Here is a 21,017-nt window from a genome sequence, read left to right as displayed (position 1 = left end):
CTAGCCATGCCCAGTTCCTATAACCTTTCTTCATATGTTTTAGCCTCCAGTCCCCTAATCATCCTGGTTGCTCTTCTCTGCACTTTTTCTAGAGTCTCAACATCTTTTTTTATAGTGTGGTGACCAAAACTGGATGCAGTACTCTAGGTGTGGTCTTAATAAGGCTTTATAGAGTGGTATTAGTACCTCACTTGATCTTGATTGTATCCCTCTGTTAATACAACTTAGGATTGCATTAGCTTTTTTGGCAGCTGCTGCATACTGCTGGCTCATATTTAGCTGATCGTCCACGAAGACTCCAAGATCCCTCTCACAGTTACTGCTATTGAGCCTGGTTTCAGCCAGTCTATATGTGTACTTTTGGTTTTTCTTGCCTAAGTGTAGGACTTTACTTTTCTCTACATTGAATTTCATTTTGTTAGATATGGCCCAGTGTTCTAGTCTGTCAAGATCTATCTGGATCTTGAGCCTATCTTCTTGGGTGTTAGCTATTCCTGCCAGCTTAGTATCATCTGCAAATTTGGTAAGTTCCCCTTCTATTCCCTCATCTAAGTTGTTGATGAAAATATTGAAGAGTACTGGGCCTAAGACAGAACCTTGTGGCACCCCACTGCTTATTTCCCTCCATGTAAACTTAGACCCATTAAGGACTACTCGTTGAGTACGGTTTGTCAGCCAGTTGCAAGTCCATGTAGTGGTGATGCTATCTATTCCACTTTTTCATGTGATCAATTTTTTATTCAGTCTGAACTTACTCCAATAATAATAACTTTTGATTGATGTGCATATATGCCACAGTGTACTAAGAAACAATTAGATTAACTGCTCTGAACTCAAAGTGATCCTTGGATTAGCTACTACTACATATCAGATTTGAATTCCTAATTCTTTGGAGCCTTTTGCTTAATCATTTTGTGTAAGTTTTGCATGGCCATCACATGATCTTCAAAACCCTGTTGTTGATTCTGATCAATTGGATATAATAGAACAGAATAACAGATTTGAATTGTTATTTGACTGAACTGTTTTTCCATGTGAATATTAAGCAACTTGGCCATTGTTGTTGTCCATAGGGTACCACTAACTCTACCATAAATTTTCTTACATGTTTTTATAGTTATTTATTCATTATTGGTCATATATTCAGTTATTTATTGGCATATGCCATGACTATATTTCATAACATTGGCTTAAGTATACATGCAGGCTTGTTAACAGTGCCAAAAGAAATGGCTGTAAAATTAAAAGTACCATGTGTCATAGTAATGAGATCAGTCCTTTCTTCTAGAATAAACGATACAGGCCTAGAAAGACTATGTGAATGAGAAGCTAGAATACAAGTAATTAAGGAGCTCCATTAAAATGTCTATATGATTACTTATTTTCTTTCAAAGGGAGAACCATCAATCACATTTTATAATTATAATTTTTGTCTGTTTCATTATTGAGGCTTATCTTTTAAATGAAATTATAAGCATTTGACTCATGAGGAAAAAAATTGAAGTCCATGCAAGCAAACATAACAGAATGTGCAATTTTTAAATACTCTAGAACTGCTTATTACGCTGGAAGTTATAAAAAACAAAACAAAACAGAGAAGAAGATGAAAGACTAAAGAAGATGAAAGCTAAAGACACAAGGCTTACTGTAAAAATGAAGTTAGGGGACAATATCTGTGATATCTCAGATGAGTCTCAAGTTTATAGGACAAGGTAAATAATTGTTTTTCACCCTGATCCTCAATTTTGTAGAGACAAAAAGACTGTTTCTTGTCTACCATTTGTCAATAGCAATGAATATAAATGTCTTAGCCAGCAGAAAGCAGAAACATAATAAGACCATAATCTTTATAGTAACAACTCTAGAGGGGATTTTAGATGCAAAATATGAAATAAATTAAGCTAAAGTAGGTAGTAAAACTATAGGGTGGAAGAAATGGGACTCTCAACATATAGTCTTCCTTTAGATTAGACAATCTATGTCCCATTGAGTATCAAGCACAGGAAATCAGTAGTCAAGATAGTTTAAATAAATACAGGTTTAGTGGATGCTAATAACCTCTATAAGAATCTGGAGTACTGGGAGGGCAGAGCTGGTGTCGCAACGATATGGCATGCGATCTTGGAGGTCTGAGATCGCTGCTGATATCTTTGCTCCTGTACGGTCCGAATGGATCTAAACCGTCCCGAAGAGACAGTGAATGTAAAGAGCACATCCTGTCGATCCCAATACCGCAAAGTCCCTGGTAGATCCAGTAGAAGCCTTCTTTGGTAGCGGCAAAGAGGCAGCCATTAAAGCTCTTGAAGTTGGGCAGCTCTGAAACGGGAGAGAATGGAAAGAGAAAGTGTGCCGGTTTGGTGAGAATTTTTTTTTTACTTTAAGATTTGAAAGGACACCCTAAGGAAAAGAAAGAATCTGTAAGATTTTAGACAGAAGTGATTAAGCGGCTATTTTAAATAGGAAGTTAAATTAATATTTCTTTTCTTTGCTGGACTTTTTATATATGATCTTATACTTTGAAACTGGACTGGGGGCTTTTTCTACCTATTTTTTCTCTTTTGTCTTTTCTCCTTTTTGACTCTATGATATTTTAGGTTAGAGACTCCCTTTTAGTCTTTTTTTTAAAATATCTTTTTTCCTTTTTAATTAATTTTTATTATATTTCGTTTGGAAAAGGAGGGGGAAAGTGAAAGCAGAGGTTACTTTGTAACACTGCCAACTAGAGGCTTGGAAATATTGTATGTCTTTTTTTTCTCTTGACCAGACAAAGCTGAGAAAGAACTGAGACTTCTTTTCAAGGACTTTGACCCTGTTTGATAAGATAGAGGGAAGAGCATGGGAGAGTATTATTGCAGGTGCTCTTCTGGGTTTCTATCAATAGCTGGAGTCTGGTGTTGAAGTTTACAGAGAAAAAAGATGATAAGACTCTAGAGAAGAGAGTTATAAAATTTAACAAAAGCCTTGGATAACTAAATAAGGTGCAGTGTGCTCTTTTTACTTTTTTTAAGCTGGGATATTTCTTACTTTAACAAACCCCCTCCTTATTAGCTTAATTTTTGTAATAGCTATTTGGATCTTTGGCTTTTGGGAACTTGTTTTTGTCTTTGTTTTTTTTTTGAAGCTTAATTTTTACATTTGCATTTTATTTTAAAGGAAATGTCTTAGTATTAATGTTTTCCTTCTTTTTTTTTAAGGGAGTAGTCTTTTTTTCTTTTCTCTCTCTCCCTACCCTGTATTTTTTTATTTACTTTCCATATTGGATTTTTTTTGTGTGGTTTCCTTTTTTTGTATATCTTTTCATACCTGAGACTTTTTAATTGGATTAAGGTGTTGAAGAACCTGAAGAACTCCTTTTTTTTCTTCTTTAATTTTTTACTTTCTATTTTTCCACCTCCTGCAAGATTTAACATTTTTTTCCTTTTTCTGTTTATGGTTTTTTCTTCCTTTTTTGAGTTTTTACTGCTATTTAACTAATCGATTGGATTAAGGTATACAAGAGCCTGAAGAAATTTTTTAAAAAAATTATTATTATTATTGGCTTCTTTTTTCCTCACTATTTTTACTTGGAATTACAATTGGTTATTTCATGAGTGGATTAAGGTCTAGAAGAACCTGAAGATTTTGAATTGTTTGAAATGAGCAGGAAACTAACAGCGGCTGGTTCTTCAACTTCTACTTCTTCCTCTTCACCATCTGGAGGACAAAGCTCAATACAGACGATGTTACAACAAGAAAAAGAACAGGAAAAGGTGATGCTGCAGATGATTATGCAAGGAATTCAAAATATACAAACAAGAACAAAGAATATTGAAAAGAGAACAGAGAACACTGAACAAAGAACAGGAAAAACTGATGAAAAGCTGGAGAACATTCAACAAATGATGATGAAATATGATGAGAGATTCCAAAAAATTGAAGAAGATAAACAAAGAGATAAGAAAATTGGAGCTATTGATAGCAGATTAACTGTGGTTGAACAAGATAAAAGTGGGATGCTCAGATGGGAGATGGACAGATCAGAATTTTACCTCAGATTCCAAAACATAGAGGAAGAAAAGGGACAAGCTGAGATAATGATAGAAATTTTGGCTGAAGCTCTGGAAATAACCAAAGAGAAGATGATGGATGGAATAGATGAGGTTTTTTGAATCTTCACAAGATATGCAATGAGAAATAGCTTACCAAGAGAAGTTCACATCAGATTTACAAAGAAAGCCATTAAAATGCAAATATTGCAAGTGGCAAGAGAGAAAATACTGAAATATAAAGATAAAGGGATTGTGGTCCTGAAACAAATGCCCAAAAGAGTGAGAGAGATGAGAAGAGAATACTGATTCCTGACTAAAATTCTACTTAAAAAAGAGGTGAGTTATAGATCACTGATTCCAGAAGGTTTAATGTTCATATGGCAAGAACAGAGACACAGAATTGACTCAATTAAGAAAGCTGGATTATTTTATACAGAATATTTTGGAGGGAAAGAGAAGGAGACAGAAAAAGAAATGTCACTAATTGAATTCCAAGAGGACTGCCAAATGGCGACTGAAAAAGAAGAAGGTGCAGTAGGTGGAAAGGTGGAAGTTAAAGAACAACGTGAACTCATCTACGAGAGTTGCCAAACCTACCTGTAAAGTATAATCATGGAAGAGAAAAAACTGATTACAATTAACTTAAATGGACTTCACTCAGCTGTTAAAAGAAGGAAAACTTTCCATAAATTAGAGAAATTAAAATTTGATATAATCTGCCTACAAGAAGTACATATTAAAAAGCAACATGAACAACTGTTGATACAGCCAAAGTTAGGGAAAATATTTACTTCTTTGACACAATACAAGAAAAAAAGGAGTGGTTTTATACATTAAAGATATTATCCCAGCGAAATTGATTTATACTGATGATGATGGAAAAACACTAATGGTGGAAATAATGGATAATAATATGAAAACACTCCTGATTGCAATCCTGAACGACAACCAAGAAGAATTTTATAGAAAACTACATATGAAAATAATTGAACTGGACTATGCTAATATAGTTATGATGGGAGACTTTAATGGAATTGTAGACAATAAATTGGACTATACAACACAGAAAACAACAAAGCAAAACAGAAAGTCTCTCCCTAAATCCTTTTTTAAAATGATAGATGAAATAAATTTAAAAGACTAAACAATAAACCTTCTATTCAAACAGACATTTATCATGGTCCAGAATAGATATGATATGGATGTCAACAGAATTGTTAGATAATATCCAAGAAATAAATATTGAAACAAGTACTTGGGCAGATCATAATCCAATGACAATTAAATGGAAAGGACAAAGAAGAAGATCTAGATGGGCATTAAATAATACTATACTAAAAGAAAAAGACTTCATACAGAGGATGGAGAAAGAACTGGCTTTTTTCTTTAAGAAAAATAAAAAAGAAGACACATCAATGCAGAACGTATGGGATACAATGAAGGCATATGCCAGAGGCTTGACAATAGACTATACAAGGAAAAGAAATACCATGAAAAGACTAGCCTCTAAGACATTAGAGGATGAGTATAAAGGACTTGAAAAAGAGTTACAGAAAATGCCACAGAAAAAGGACATTAAGTTAAAAATGGACATAATTAAACATAAAATGGGATAAATGGAAAAAGAAGAATTAGCACAGAAAATCAGAGGTGCAAAACAGAACTATTTTGAAGATGCAAATAAACCAGGTAGATGGTTAGCATATAAACTGAGAAAGGAGAAAGAATCAAGGAAAATATTGCAATTAATAGATGATCAAGGCCAAGTTTGCTATGGAAGTAAAGAGAAGAAGGAAATTATACAAGACTATTATGGGAAACTATATACACAAGAGAATATTGATGATGAAAGAGTTAAACAGTACTTTCAGAATGCTAATCTACCCCAGATACTTAAAGAGATTGAAATAATGTTAGAAAGCAATATAACGATGATGGAGTTAACTGAAGCACTTAAGAAGCAAAACAATGGAAAGGCACTAGGCCCAGATGGATTTCCAGTGGAATTTTACAAAACACTACAAGAATCGTTGAATCTTCCATTGCTAGAAGTTATGAATGAAGTTATGTTAAAGAAGAAGATACCTAAATCATGGTCAGAAGCTTATATTACACTTGTCCCAAAAGATGAGGTCGACCTATTACAAATCAAGAACTATAGACCTATTTCCCTATTAAACACAGATTATAAAATTTTTGCTTCAATTGGTAGAAAGACTTAAAAAATACCTAAATAATTTTATTCAGCCTGATCAAAATGGATTTCTGCCAAAGAGACAAATTAAAGACAATATGAGAGTAATCTTGGACACTTTGGAATACTACGAGGCACACCCTGAAAAACAAATGGCTTTGATATTTTTGGATGCACAGAAGGCAATTGACAATGTGAATTAGCGATTCATGTTATTACAGCTGGAACAGATGGACTTTGGTAAAAAATTCATCCAAGCAATAGAAGCTATATGTCATAACCAAATGGCAAAGGTAATGATAGCGGGAGAACTGACAGACTCTACTGATATAAGAAAAGGAACAAGACAAGGGTGCCCACTGTTCCCTTTGTTGTTTGTGTTAACCTTGGAAGTGCTAAACAGAAATATTAGAGAAGAAAAAGATATAAAAGGGATGAAAATTAAAAAGGAAGAATTTAAGTTGCAAGCATTCACAGATGATCTGGTTTTTATTTTAGAAGACCCACTAGAAACAGCATTAAAATTGACAGAAAAGATAGAGGTATATGGGAAGGTTGCTGGTTTGAAAATAAATAAAGACAAAACAAAGATTTTGACAAAGAGTATGTTATCAAGACAAAAGGAAGAATTGGCGGATGTATTGAAAATCCAGGTCACAAATAAGATCAAGTACTTGGGGATACATTTGACAGCAAGATGTAGTACACTAAAAGAGAATAACTATATTAAACTTAAGCAGCAGATAGCGCTAGATTTGGCAAAATGGTAAAATTTACAACTGTCATTAATAGGGAGAATATCAGCAATCAAGATGAATATATTACCCAGAATTTTATTTGTTCCAAACAATTCCAATTAGGCTTGGAAAAGACTATTTTGAAGATTTAAATAAAATTGTGTTGAAATATGTATGGCAAGGTAAGAAAGCAAGAATAAAATTAAAACTTTTGCAAGATGCTAGAATAAGAGGAAGATTTGGTTTGCCTAATTGGGAGTTGTACTACCAAACTACAAATATGATGTGGGTTAAGGACTGGATAACATTAAGAAATGCTAGATTGTTGACACTAGAAGGACATGATCTGTTGTTGGGGTGGCATGCTTTTTTATGGTATAAAGGAACTAAAACACAGGGGTATTTTAGAAGACATTATATACGGGAGTCTCTGTGGTTAAATTGGGAGAAGACTAAAAGGCAATGTTATTTGAAAATTCTGGTCTGGCTATCGACTATTGAAGCATTTTCTTATCCTATAATATACAAAAAGGAACAGACAGATATGGTGAAATATTGAATGAAAAGGGTGAACTTAAATCTATACAAAAACTAGAGGAATAAGGTATAAAGATGAATTGGTTTTCATATGCGCAAATACATTCAAGGTATGATAAAGATTCTAAAACAGAAGGTTTCTATAATAAATTGACTGACTTAGATAAGATTTTGACAGGTACTGATGAAAAGGTGATTAAAAAATTGTATGGATATTTATTAGAAATTAAACTAGAAGAAGAACAAGTTAAAGAAACAATGATTGCTTGGGGGAAGAATTTTGGATATGGGATTGATTTAGAGAAATAGCAAAAATGGTGGTCTCAAAATTATAAAATGACAATGACAACAGCATATAAAGAAAATTTGTATAAGATGTTTTATAGGTGGCATTTTTCCCCAACAAGAATAGCAAGAATGTTCAAGAACAAGTCTGAAAAATGTTGGAAATGTCATCAGATACCCGGCTCATATTACCATATGTGGTGGACGTGCACAGATGCCAAAAAATATTGGACTAAAATCCACACATGGTTGGAAAAAATGACAAAAAAGCATATAGACTTGAAACCAGACATATTTTTATTGGGAATTTTACCTGAAATATTTAGTAAAGAATTGAAATATTTGATTGTAAATGTATTAATAGCGACTAGGATCATATTTGCTAAAAACTGGAAAAATGAGAAAATACTAACACAGGAGGAAGTTATTAAGAAAATAACGGAATGTGCTGAAATGAGTAGAACAGGGTTTTAGTCTTCCAATGGCCAGCTGATCAGAGCAGAAATCTGTGAAAACAGCAGCCATTTCCTCAAGTAATTATGGGAGCACTAAAAATGGCAGCTGCTTCCAGGAGGCATTGAGAGCAAGCCTAAGCACTGTGGGATTGCATCAGGATGGGATGGTGGGGGAGAGAGGCAGGAGATCACTGTAGCATCCCTGTAGACTGTCATAAGGACACTGCAGCTATCACAACTTTGTATGTAGTTTAGGATCTCTGTCGTAACTTGAATAATTGTTAACTGACCTCTTGTATCTTGAGGACTGCATGAACTTGCAAATTCACATAGTAATATGGATTACTATGGATATGCAGCCCTAAGCCACTCATGCTTCACAAGTTTGATGAGGTACCATTGATTAGCACTTTATGATTTTTTGAAGGTCTTAGTTGTTGATGATGCTATTAGTTATCTAACAACTAATTAGACTGATACCATATTAGTTTGTAATCAGAATATCATGGCATACCTTACCAAGTGCTTATTTCATATGAGCTGCTATCTCAAGGACATTCTAAAATAAAATGATCATAAATAAAATAAATTGTTTCTATGAAGACAACAAAATGTACATTCATTTAACTAGAGAAACATTTTTGTTTCTAGTGCATTATTTTAAGATACAAATGAATTGAATACCCATAAAAGTGTCATTGTGCATGAAGTCTGTGGGAAGGTAAAACATGTATAGTTACTAATCTTATAGGGAAGGTACTTTAAAAGAAATTAATTTTAGTTTGCTTTTGACAATAAAAAGGCAGGTGCTTATTCATTGCATGATGATTACATCACAAATAACAAGTGCAGACATAATCCTTTCATTGTCTTACAATATAATGATAAAAATTTTGCTGTTGTTTTCTGTTGGCAGCTCATTCATCTGGCAATTTGACAAAAGAATAACCAGTCTTGAAAGTTGTCACTCCAGGAACAGTAAAAAAAAAAATCCAAAGAGATATTGTGTGACAGCCAGTTTAGAAAAGGAGGGTACTTTATTTCGTGTATCTTGCCACTGACCGAAGTATATGTTCATCAAAGGACTCAATTTCTAATGTTTCCATATTTAAACATGATATTTCAATGGGATTCTAGAAGTGTGACACATTTTTCTGTCAGCAAATGTTTTCCTATTTGGAAGACTCAGATTTCTTCAGTATTAAAGTTAGGAAACTGAATTATGGACTGAAAACAGAGAGAGATATAGAGGGGCAAAACTATATATACTATTGTGGTGTGAAATCATGGCTAGAGACAGGAGTCTAATGCCTGGGATGATACAGATGAAAACCTAATTGATTAGTTCAATGTTTCTCAACCGTGGCAACTTTAAGATGGGTGGACTTAAATTCCCAGAATTCTCCAGCCAATTGAAAAGTTGCCAAGGTTGACAAAAACAGGAACAGTTAGAAGACGTCATAGAATAAAAGAAAAAAGCACAGTAGTTTTATTATGCCTGAGATGAAATAAACAGTAAACAAAATTAATCTGTCCAGGCTAAAATCATGACCTGAGTGCAAAGCAAAATTGTAAAGTGCTTGCAGAACAGATCATTCAGGTACACTTGGTCAGAAATAATTTACAAATGTAGGCATGTGCCCTCAACATATTTTTGTACAGTATTATGACATGAAATGTGTATAAATAATTATAAAAGTTACTTAACTATTTACAGGGGGATGGTAAAAGACAATCAATCAATACTCAGTTTTAATTTTTTTAATGTTTTTGATTATATTTTGCATTGTTTTTGTATTTTTGAATTTTGTAAACTGCTCAGTCATATAGATAGATAGCTACATAAATTGAATAAACAAATGAATAAAGTGCACCTATACTTAAACACATGAAGAAATCACATTGAATTCCAGTGTAAGAATCAATATTTTTATGTTCAAAAGTTCACAAGTTCTATCTTCCATCAAAACAAAAGATAGATGGAAAGTAATCCATCCACCTAAAATGGAGATGGCAGTGATGTGTGTCAATTCACATCACAGTGAAATCAAACTTCTCCCAACAATTTTATTAATTGTTAATCCTAAAAAGCAGAGGCTATCACTTTGATATCTTCATTATCAGTTCCAAAGCTGGATGCTGTACCTATTGTCATTAGTTGGTCTTCTTCATATTTAGTCCCTAAGCCCATTATTCCATATATTCTGTATCTCTTATTACTAGAGCTTCCAGATCATTTACATTTTTGCCATTGTTACTAAAGTGAATATCTGCCTCCAGCATTTTCCTAAGTTACTGTTGTCTAATATTAGTGCTTGTTTAGCCAAGCAACTGGGATGGTCTACCTGCCTTTGTGATCCTACTAGGATTATATATCCTTGGCATACTCCCACTCATTTTTGCTTATCCATCCTAAAAACATTCCCACCATCATGATGTGGCAGCAGACTAGGACTTGGAGAAAAAATATTAATACACATATATGTAACAATACTTAGACATTTATTTATGCTACCGGAACTGCTTCTATCCCCAATTCAAATCTGGCTTGTTGCAGTATGACATATGCTTTTTTACTTTTGTAACTCTAGACCTTTTTACTACTTTTTATCATGGAATAGTTGAGCTACTAGGAGGAACTGGTGATTGTACAAGAAATCAGCCATCCACGTGGATCATAGGTGGGTTTGGGTAGATATTCCTTCTACCTCCAATATTTTGCCAGATATAGAAAAATTAAAAGACCATAAAAGGATATGCAGTATTTACATGTATTTAAAATATAGAAATTACTGCCGTAAATTACTGTGGCAACAGTTTCAAAGGGGGATTCATTCATATTAGATAGAGCTATCTGTATTCTAGTCTTCTTGGCTGCAATATCTTCTGAATCAGATGGCACAATTTAAATATTAGCTGCTAGAAAATTAGCCATGTTCTTGTCCAATTCATAAACTTCCTGGATCTGTCTATTGTTTATATCGGTTTCTGATAATATGAAATATTGGCCTAATCTAGCTGCGCTGTTAAAATCATCCTGATAAAGATATAAGTACAACATTTCCTATTTCATTGCCCTATATAATATTAAACTGAACTTTAGCAAATAGACAGATCTTTTAGGAACATGAAAAAAATCAGAAAACATAATGGATAATGGTAGAGCATTAGCTGGGTTTTTCAAGAGCAGGAGTATATCTATACTTTTTCAAATTAATGGATGGCGTACAGGTTATATATTAAAATGACTAGTAGAGTCTGTGAAGCCAAAGATTTGCAGAACCCTCTGTCTCTGCTTGTCCCATGAGATCCAGCAGAGTGAGCATGCTCAGGTCCCTTTCATGTTACAATATCACCAAACAAGATCTAGGAAGTGGCAATTGTTGCAATACCTACCTCATGAAACAGAATTATCTTCAGAATTGGACAGCATTGACCTTGTTGGCCGATCTTGTTGGCCTTTCTTGAGGCCCAGAAAACCTGTTTTTCCACTAAGCAGTGGGCCACAACATTGGATGGACCTGTCCTGAAATGACTTGGAATTGAAGTAGGTTGTGGTTTAACCGTGAGGTTTTTTTGGGGATTTATTTGTTTTGTTATTAGTTTTTATGATTTAACTATTTGTAGGCTGCTGAGAGCTGCTATTTATGGTTGCTATTTATGTAGCCATATATAACATCTAAAAAAAAAGAAATACATGAAACTTCATTGGTGTGTGCTAATATATTGTTTATAATTTACTATTCAAATACTTGGATATATGATTCATTTTTGTTCCAAAACACTATGTACTTAAAAGACTGAATGAATTTGAAAATGTGTTTTGAATATTACCTTATGGTGTTGTTACCAAAAAAACCCTGTAATTATATTAATTATGTTGAGAGTAAACCAACAGGAAAGATTCCTTTGAAGGAAAATCTTAAATCTGAACATGGTTAAGCATTAATTCAGGATGAATGATGCTAGTTGCCAATTTTCTTTTGCTTGACTAGATTTCTTGGCTTCTATGAAGCCCAGTTTGTTAATGCTTCTTTCTCTATTTCTCATCAGAAGGTCACCCCGAGCTACAATGAAAATTGTGAACACTCATTAACATAATTAAATCAAAAAAGGATTTCTCAGCTTGACTAGGGTTTATCTTACAGTTCTAAGACAACAACTAAGTCACATAGTTGTACCATTTGAGAAATAATGTTCTAATGCCTAAACTTCAAAGGAATTTTTGAAATTACCATGTAGCCCAGTTCTAATCCAGTGAAGCATTGCTTAATGGTCCGTTTAATTTTTGTCTTGATTGGTCTTTAATAAGCTGCTCAGCTTGAACACTGCCTTCATATAAGCAGTACAATAATACAGAATTACTTTAGGCATCCTAACTTCCCATAATATTCCACTCTATCTTTCCCTCCTATGGAAGGTATTCTCTTCAGCTATGGTTTCATGCTGTTTCAATGATGAACCAATGTACAGAAGGATTAAAATGTTAAAATACTTTTCAGAAGATCATCATTCTTGGTACCTGGAAAAATCATATCACTTACTCCTTTTAAGTTATGCACCTTGAGAAAATAAATCCATTCTGACATGTAATATTGTCATACAAAGCTACTAGCAGGCTTTTAGCCAGCTTGGCCATTTCATATTGCTGACTGCAGCAAAGTTGGAGAGCAAAACCGAGACAAGAAAGATGTGCATAATTATAATTTTGCTTTATGTCTGCTCTTGCAAAATCCACTATATTTCGATGACACATAGAAACTTTCACATATTTCACATAAAAACTTTCACATATTTGTTCAAGACAAAGTCAGATTTATTTTAGGAAAAGGTTAATATTAAGAAAAGTTAACATAAAGTTTAGCAAAGGGATCTGTGATTGCCCTAGTTAATTGTGTTGTGCTTTCTATGTTAGAAATTCCAATGATAGTTCGAAAGCATTTCATTAGACAGTGGCCAGCAATCATGTCCTACATCTATTACTTTAACGTAAGAGGACTATTCATAGTCCTACAGTTAAACCTATAATTGCACATCTTTAATTTAAGGACACAGTTGCTGAGCTGTCTTCTTCAATAAGTATGTGAGCATACTTGGTATGCAATGATTATAATTGGCTTTCTGCTAATTGGTGTTTAAGTAAAATGAGAACCAGACAAATATATGGAATAATTGCCTTCAGTAAAGGATGTTTATTCTTAAGCTCTGAAACAGACAATAACTAATGGGAAGTGTCTATAGACAACCTGGAATTTAGCAGAAACTTCCTAACAGTGAGAACAATAAACCAGTTGCTTTCAGAAGTTGCTTTCAGAAGTTGCTTTCAGAAGTTGCTTTCTGAAGTTGTGAGTGCTTCATCACTGAAGGTTTTTAAGAAAAATGGACAGCCACTGGTCTGAAATGGTATACTATAGGGTCCCCTTCTTGAGAAGAAGGTTGGACTAATTAAAGATGTTGAGGCTCTAAAAAAAGTGCAGAGAAGAACAATCAGGATGATTAGGGGACTGGAGACTAAAACATATGAAGAACGGCTACAGGAATTGGGCATGGGTAGTCCAGTGAAGAGAAAGACCAGGGTTCCAATATCTGAGGGCCTGCCAGAGAGGAAGGGGTCAAGCTATTTTCTAAGGCACTTGAAGGCCAAGGAATAATGGATGGAAAGTGATCAAGAAGATATTCAACCTAGAAATAAGGAAAATTTTTCTGACAGTGAGAACAATAAACCAATGAACAGCTTGCCTTCAGAAGTTGTGGAAGCTTCATCACTGGAGGCTTTCAAGAAGAGATTGGACTGCCATTCGTCAGAAATGGTGTAGGGTCTCCTGCTTGGATGGGGGTTGGACTAGATGACCTACAAGGTACCTTCCAACTCTGTTAATCCGTAACACTAGGAGATCTCTAAGGTCCCTTCCAGCTCTATTCTGACAAAAAAAAAGACTACTGGAACAATGAGGTGAATACTGCACTTAAAATAGCTAGCTTCACAGACTAACCAAAGTAAACCAGGACCATTCCACATCAGTAGCAGATCAAGAAATGCTAGCTATAAATGCTGTATGGTAATAGTGCCTCACACACATCCCCAAATATTTTGGACTGCAATACAAGACATCCATTGCCATGAGGCATCTTGGGTTGAGTTGATAGAATTTAATCAAAACATTTTAGACTGGACTTTGTGATTGTTCCTTCCTGTTGTGATTATTTGGGCTATTCACCTTTATTTTCAGTTGATATGAGTAACACTTGTTTGCCAAGCAAGTGTGAAGTAAGTTGACTGCCACCAATTTTGTACTAGAACAGAAGCATTTTATTCCAGTGGCCAATGAAAAAAACAATTGACCCTCATATAAAGTTTTAAATCCAAATTGATTATAATACCATGGAAAAAGATACTTTGAAGAAAATATCAGGGAAGAGTTCCAAGTCAGTTAGAGTAATCTAAATATTTCTTCGTAGAACTGCCTTTTGTCTTGTCATCATTATTCCACCTATAGTCCCTTATGGATCATAGAAAACTAGGATATGTTTTAAATATTTTAGACTGATCTATCTATCTATCTATCTATCTATCTATCTATCTATCTATCTATCTATCTATCTATCTATCTATCTATCTAGAAGATTTATACGGCCACTCACCTTGAGTGACTCTGGGATGCTTACAAACAATAACAATTCAATATAAAGGAATTAAAAAAACCCAACCCCACTAGTTTCTGGAATCTAGTGGGAGTCTCTATTGTTTACAAGGACAGAACATGCTTTGCAAATGATTTGAAAGAAGTCCATTGGATTGCTAGAATGCTGGAATTCAGGTGAAGTCAACAGCATCAACATAGCAGACACAACTGGGCAGCATATATTAATACATATAATGAATGCTTAAAGGATGTGGGGCTGAAATCACAACCTTTGTTGATCCCATCAGAAAAGTCCTAATTTCACTGCAATTCATTAAAGTAGTCCTTTTTTATATTCCTTCTGAGCCTTTTAAAGGTTTTGACTGCATTAAGATGTAGATTTAAGCATTAGAAGAAGACAGGGAGGGGGAGACGAATAGCAGAGAGGTGCTGTGTTCATGTGAAATCTAAGCCCTTCTTTGCAAATAAATTTCACATTGTGCACAACAGTGTTGATTATCTCTCCAAGCTAATTTATGTAGATTTTTAATCTCATTGGGAGTAAAGTGGATTTTTATAAACTAGGAATGTTAAGCAGAAATCTCCAATATTGTCTTTTTGGGAATAATTGGAGAGAAATAACTCAAATCAATTTTTTACTACACATCAGCAACCCTAAACTACATTAAGACTTACTAAACAAAACCTATATAATATAACCTACAAAAAAACCTAAAGTATACAAGATGAAAAATGTACAATCATGCTTATGCTATTTTGTTGTCATACAAGCTATGAAAAAAAAAACTTTGCCACAGTGAAAGGTTCTTATTTGCCAGGAAAAATTGAACAAAATTCCTGAGTCCATTCCAGAAATGAAGTTAGAAGAGGTGTTAATAGTTCTTCATGTATGTCTCAACAGAAATTACATAATGAGTTTTTGTTTCAGTATGACCTTCCGTACAAGGGCAGAGACTTTCTGCATGTGGAATTTTATACATTTTTTTCAACCAGTATTGCTGACACTATAATATTCATCTATAATAATGTGAATGCTTGCCAAAAATATTTTTGGAAATTGATCTAAGTACTATACTGCTTTAAGTATGCATTGCTACAGTCCAATTGTACCCTTGATGAAAGTGTATTGTGATTGTAATTCTATACAGATAGTCCTCGGCTTGCAACAGTTTATTTAGTGACTGTTCAAAGTTACAACAGCACTGAAAAAGTGACAAATGATGATTTTTCACACTTACAACTGTTGCACCATCCCCATGGTCACTTAATCAAAATTCAACAAGTTGGCAACTGACTCATATTTATGGTGGTTGAAGTGTACCAAGGTCATGTGACCTTCTAAGAAGCAAAGTCAAAGAAGAAGCCAGATTCACTTAACAATCATGTCAACTTAAGAACTGCAGTGATTCACTTAACAACCATGACATGAAAAGTCATAAAATGGGGCAAATCTCACTTAACAAATGTCTCAGTTAGCAACAGAATTGTTGGGCTAAATTGTGGTCATAAGTTGAAGACTACCTGTATTATATACCTTTTGCTTAAGCACTGTCATTGCCTGATTTTATCCCAAGTGCATGAGTGTATCCCTTGTATAATTTTTGTCAATATGGAGTTCTGAGAAGGAATCACATTTATCATTATTAGTTGGGTCTGACTTTGAGACTAGAAATTAACGTTTAACCTGTACTTGAACATACACAGCCATACCCTCATTTCAATGTTTGTAAGTCCTGCATCTATCCACAAAATTACATTAGCCGCAGTTTCACCACTTGAAATAGCTTTCTTAGGAATTTTGATGATACCCTTTCCAGGTTTTGATAAATACCTGAATTTCAAAGAGCCTGTGGTGGCACTGTGGTTAGAATGCAGTACTTGTAGGTTAGTTCTGCTGACTGCCAGCTCCCAGCAGTTTGGCAGTTCAATCCTGACCAGCTCAAGATTGATTCAGCCTTCCATCCTTCTGAGGTTGGTAAAATGACGACCCAGATTGCTGGGGGAAAATATGCTGACTCTGTAAACTGCTTAGAGAAGGCTGTAAAGTATTGACTCTGTAAAGGGCTATAAAGCACTGTGAAGTGGTATATAAGTGGTATATAAGTAGCTATTGCTACTGCTATTAACTGAGCTCTACACAAGAGCAGGCATAGTCTCTTGACTTCATAAAGTTTGACAGTAATTAATATGTACTGGGCATCTCCCCCCCCCCCCACAGCCACACATGAAACAAACAGTGCACAACATCTCAGACAAGATCCTCACTGAAGCTGAAACCAAGGTCCTTTCAAAAGGATTCAACTTTGCTGTCGCTCCCAAACACATCCCCACAGAAACCATCATATGCGGAGTTGAAACCAGCCTGACCAAAACCACCCCTGACGATGCTAACAAAATCAGACTCGAAATCACCAACATCCTCTGCACTAGCAAACCACACAAAAGCAACTTATCCAAAGAAGAACAAACTGCACTACTTAACCTGAAAGAAGACACCAGCATAATAATCCTACCAGCAGACAAGGGCAACGCGACAGTGGTTATGAACACATCTGACTACCAAACCAAGTTAACCAACCTACTCCAAGACCCCACATACAAACCCCTAAAGACAGACCCCACCACCTACCTAGAAAAAACTACCAAATCCAAAATAAAAGCCTCCCCCATCAGTGGAGAAATCCAGCAAAGAATCATACCCAGAGAGAAATCATCCAGATGCCCTAAGCTTTATGGTCTCCCCAAGATACACAAAGAAGGAACCCCACTCAGACCAATAGTCAGCTCCATAGGCTCACCTCTACAAAACCTGGCCAAATTTCTCGCCAAACAACTACAACCCTATGCAGAATCCATCAACTCACACGTAAGAAACTCATTCCAGTTCATCGAGATCATAAAGAAACAAAACTTACAACCCAGCGACCTACTAGTAAGCTTCGATGTCATATCCCTCTTCACCCAAGTGCCAATAAAAGAAGCCCTGACAGCCATCCAAAACAAATACAACCCCCCCAAGCACATCCTAGATCTGACCAACCACTGCCTATCCAATACATACTTCACCTACAATGGACAAAAATACAAACAAATAGAAGGAGCACCCATGGGATCACCCCTCTCACCTGTCATCGCAAACCTCTACATGGAACACTTTGAAACACAAGCTCTAGAAAAATACGACCACAAACCCAAACTCTGGCTCAGATACGTAGATGACACCTTCATAATCTGGCCACACGGGAAAGAACAACTTCCTCACACACCTCAACAGCCTACACTCCAAAATACAATTCACCATGGAAACAGAAGCCAACAATCAACTTCCCTTCCTAGATGTCTTGGTATACAAAAGATCCAATGGCTCCCTACGACACACCATCTACCAGAAGAAAACACATACAAACCGCTATCTACATGCACTCTCACACCACCATCCAGCACAGATCAATTCCGTAGCCAAGACACTCATCTCCAGAACAAAATGCTTAGCCGATGAACAACACCAAAAAACCAAACTACACACTCTCACCAACGTACTTACAGCCAATGGATTCCACCTAATCCAAAAAGAAACCCCAACCAAAATCCAAGACAGAGAACAAGAAAACGGCAAAGCCCTCCTCCCATATATAAAAGGCACTACAGACAAAATCAGCAAGATCCTCCAAAAACGCAACATCAAAACAGCATTCTGCACAAACAGAAAAATATCCACCATCCTAAGAAACCCCAAAGACAAAATCGAATTAGAAAACCAAGGAGTATACGAAATCCCCTGCACTGCCTGCCCTACCACATACATTGGACAAACTAACAGAAGAATAAGTGCACGCATTGAAGAACATAAGAACTCAATCAAAAAGAAGAAACGACCTCTTCCCTGGTCCAACACCTCAAAGCCACAGGACATGAAATTGACTTTAAAAATACCAGAACTATCGCTAAAACCGAACACTTCAACAGCAGAATAATCAGAGAAGCCATAGAGATAGAAAAACGCCCACACAGCATGAACAAACGAGATGACACCTCCCGCCTTCCAGCCATTTGGAAACCCGCCCTCATGAACAGACAGTACCTAACATGAAGAATGACACCAGACCCACACCCATGAGACCCACACAAGATGCCACCACCACACTTCCATGTAGAAAACAGACTCACACCCACTCAGAAGATGAGACACGACCATGGACCAGAAGCTGCACTGCAGCTGCATCACTACCCACTTCAAACCCCTCCGAGCCATACATGAAGCAAACCGACACCCACTATGAAGATGCAGCACGACCACGAACTCGAAGCCAAACAGCAAGATCACAGCTCACCAACTCAAATCCCCCAGCAACTAAGACTAACCTGAGCACAACCGAGCCCCCACCTGAACAGAACACGCCTCCAACCAATCAGAACACGGCCAACCCCCAACCAATCAGAACACAGCCAAACCCCTACCAATGAGAACACACCCCACCCAATCAGAACACAGCCAAGCCCCCACCCAATCAAGTCCCACCCCACTAGCAGTTAAAAGGAAGAAGCAGCTGCAATCTCACATCACTCTGAGAAGCAAGAGCCGAAGACAGAAGCCTGAAGATGATGAATGAGACTTCATCGAAACGTTGCCTAGATACTTCGAATCTTACGCGGGAGAAACCCGAACAACCAAAGATCCATATATATATATATATATATATATATATATATATATATATATATATATATATATATATATATACACACACACACACACACACACACACACACACACACACACACACACACATTATTCCATAGCTATGTTTAAATTGACTGTTTATGAATTCCAACAAGACTCTGGTTTCAGTTGCACGCTGACCTTGAAAATTCTTGATACTGTATATATATTTGAATCCAACATTTTCTGACTTTTCTACAAATCCATCAAGCAAAATAAAAAGACCCATTTCGTCCATATTTTCAATATAAATTTGAAGCGCCTTTATACATTCTAGACATTTTTTCTGAAGTCATATACCAAATGGCATATCATTTTACAAAAATTGTTTTAAATCATAACATGTGAATTTTAATTCTTTTAACAAATACCCAATTAATACCTTGAGTTAAAAGTTCTTAGCCCATTTTATCATATACTCTTTCACTTGTTCTTTTTTGTTCAAATTATTCATTCATTGTATTACCCATGTATTCTACTTATGAATAGATATGGGAATCAATACATTGTTTCGTGAAGCAATAGCTATCAAAATGAACAATGCACATTTATACCACAAAACATTTGTGCAACGTTGAATAATAGCATGTTCAAGGCAATTTATTTAAATGTTGTAGCATGGAATCCTCAGTTCCATACCTAAATGGCAAATAGCCCACAGAATATGTTTTCTCCTAAGAATATGATGAGAGTAAACATACTTTCAGCCATAAAATGCTGTTTTTGAGATGGTTAATAGTACTGCTAGAATATAAAGTGCATTATTATTTGATTTAGAACATATTTGTTTAAAGTGATATGTATATTTATGCACGGATAAATGAGAAAAGGAAGCAAATAGGAATTTAAGCCAGCATACAACATTGTGGACAAATATATTCTAAATCACAGATGGTTGCAGTTGATTGCCAGAACCATATTATTTATTGTTATGATAACAAAGTTTTAAAACAGTAATGCCTGTACTGACAGACAAATTACAATGAAAAATGAAGACAATAGAAATTAAGACTTTGATATTCAGCTACATTAATGAAAATATCACTGATGGAGAAATGATACATTATGGGAACAGGAAGGCAAATAATTCATGATGTGACTATATTTAACATTGATATTGACACTGAAGTAGTAACAAGTCCTTGCAGGAAAACACCATGTCAGTTCAAGACTCTTTAACACTTGATTAGCTGTCACAGCGTACTGTTTGTGCTGCAGCCAATTCTGCATTGTTCCATCAACAGTTTCCTTTTAACAATCCATAATTACATCTCCATAAAGTCATGAGGAGTCAAGTTTAACTTGCAAAAGACTTGACTTTATAATACAGATTATAGAGGAAAGCTATGGCATTTTGTGCAGGAGTGTGTAATAGAAAATGTAAATAGCAGGGATTAGTTCTGTTAAATAATTTATG

General features: G+C 35.3%; 1 protein-coding gene across 28 annotated transcripts in view; it reads right to left on the bottom strand.

Moving 5' to 3' along the window:
* The window catches only part of LOC148126078 (uncharacterized), a 217,123-nt gene that overhangs the window by 156,569 nt on the left and 39,537 nt on the right, over positions 1 to 21,017 (bottom strand). The gene's annotated exons all lie outside the window — the stretch shown is intronic.

This window comes from Pseudonaja textilis, chromosome 3 (assembly GCF_049901715.1).
Source record: "Pseudonaja textilis isolate UNSWEBS1 chromosome 3, rPseTex1.2, whole genome shotgun sequence".
NCBI lineage: Eukaryota > Metazoa > Chordata > Lepidosauria > Squamata > Elapidae > Pseudonaja > Pseudonaja textilis.
This window is presented reverse-complemented; position numbering and strand designations above follow the sequence as displayed.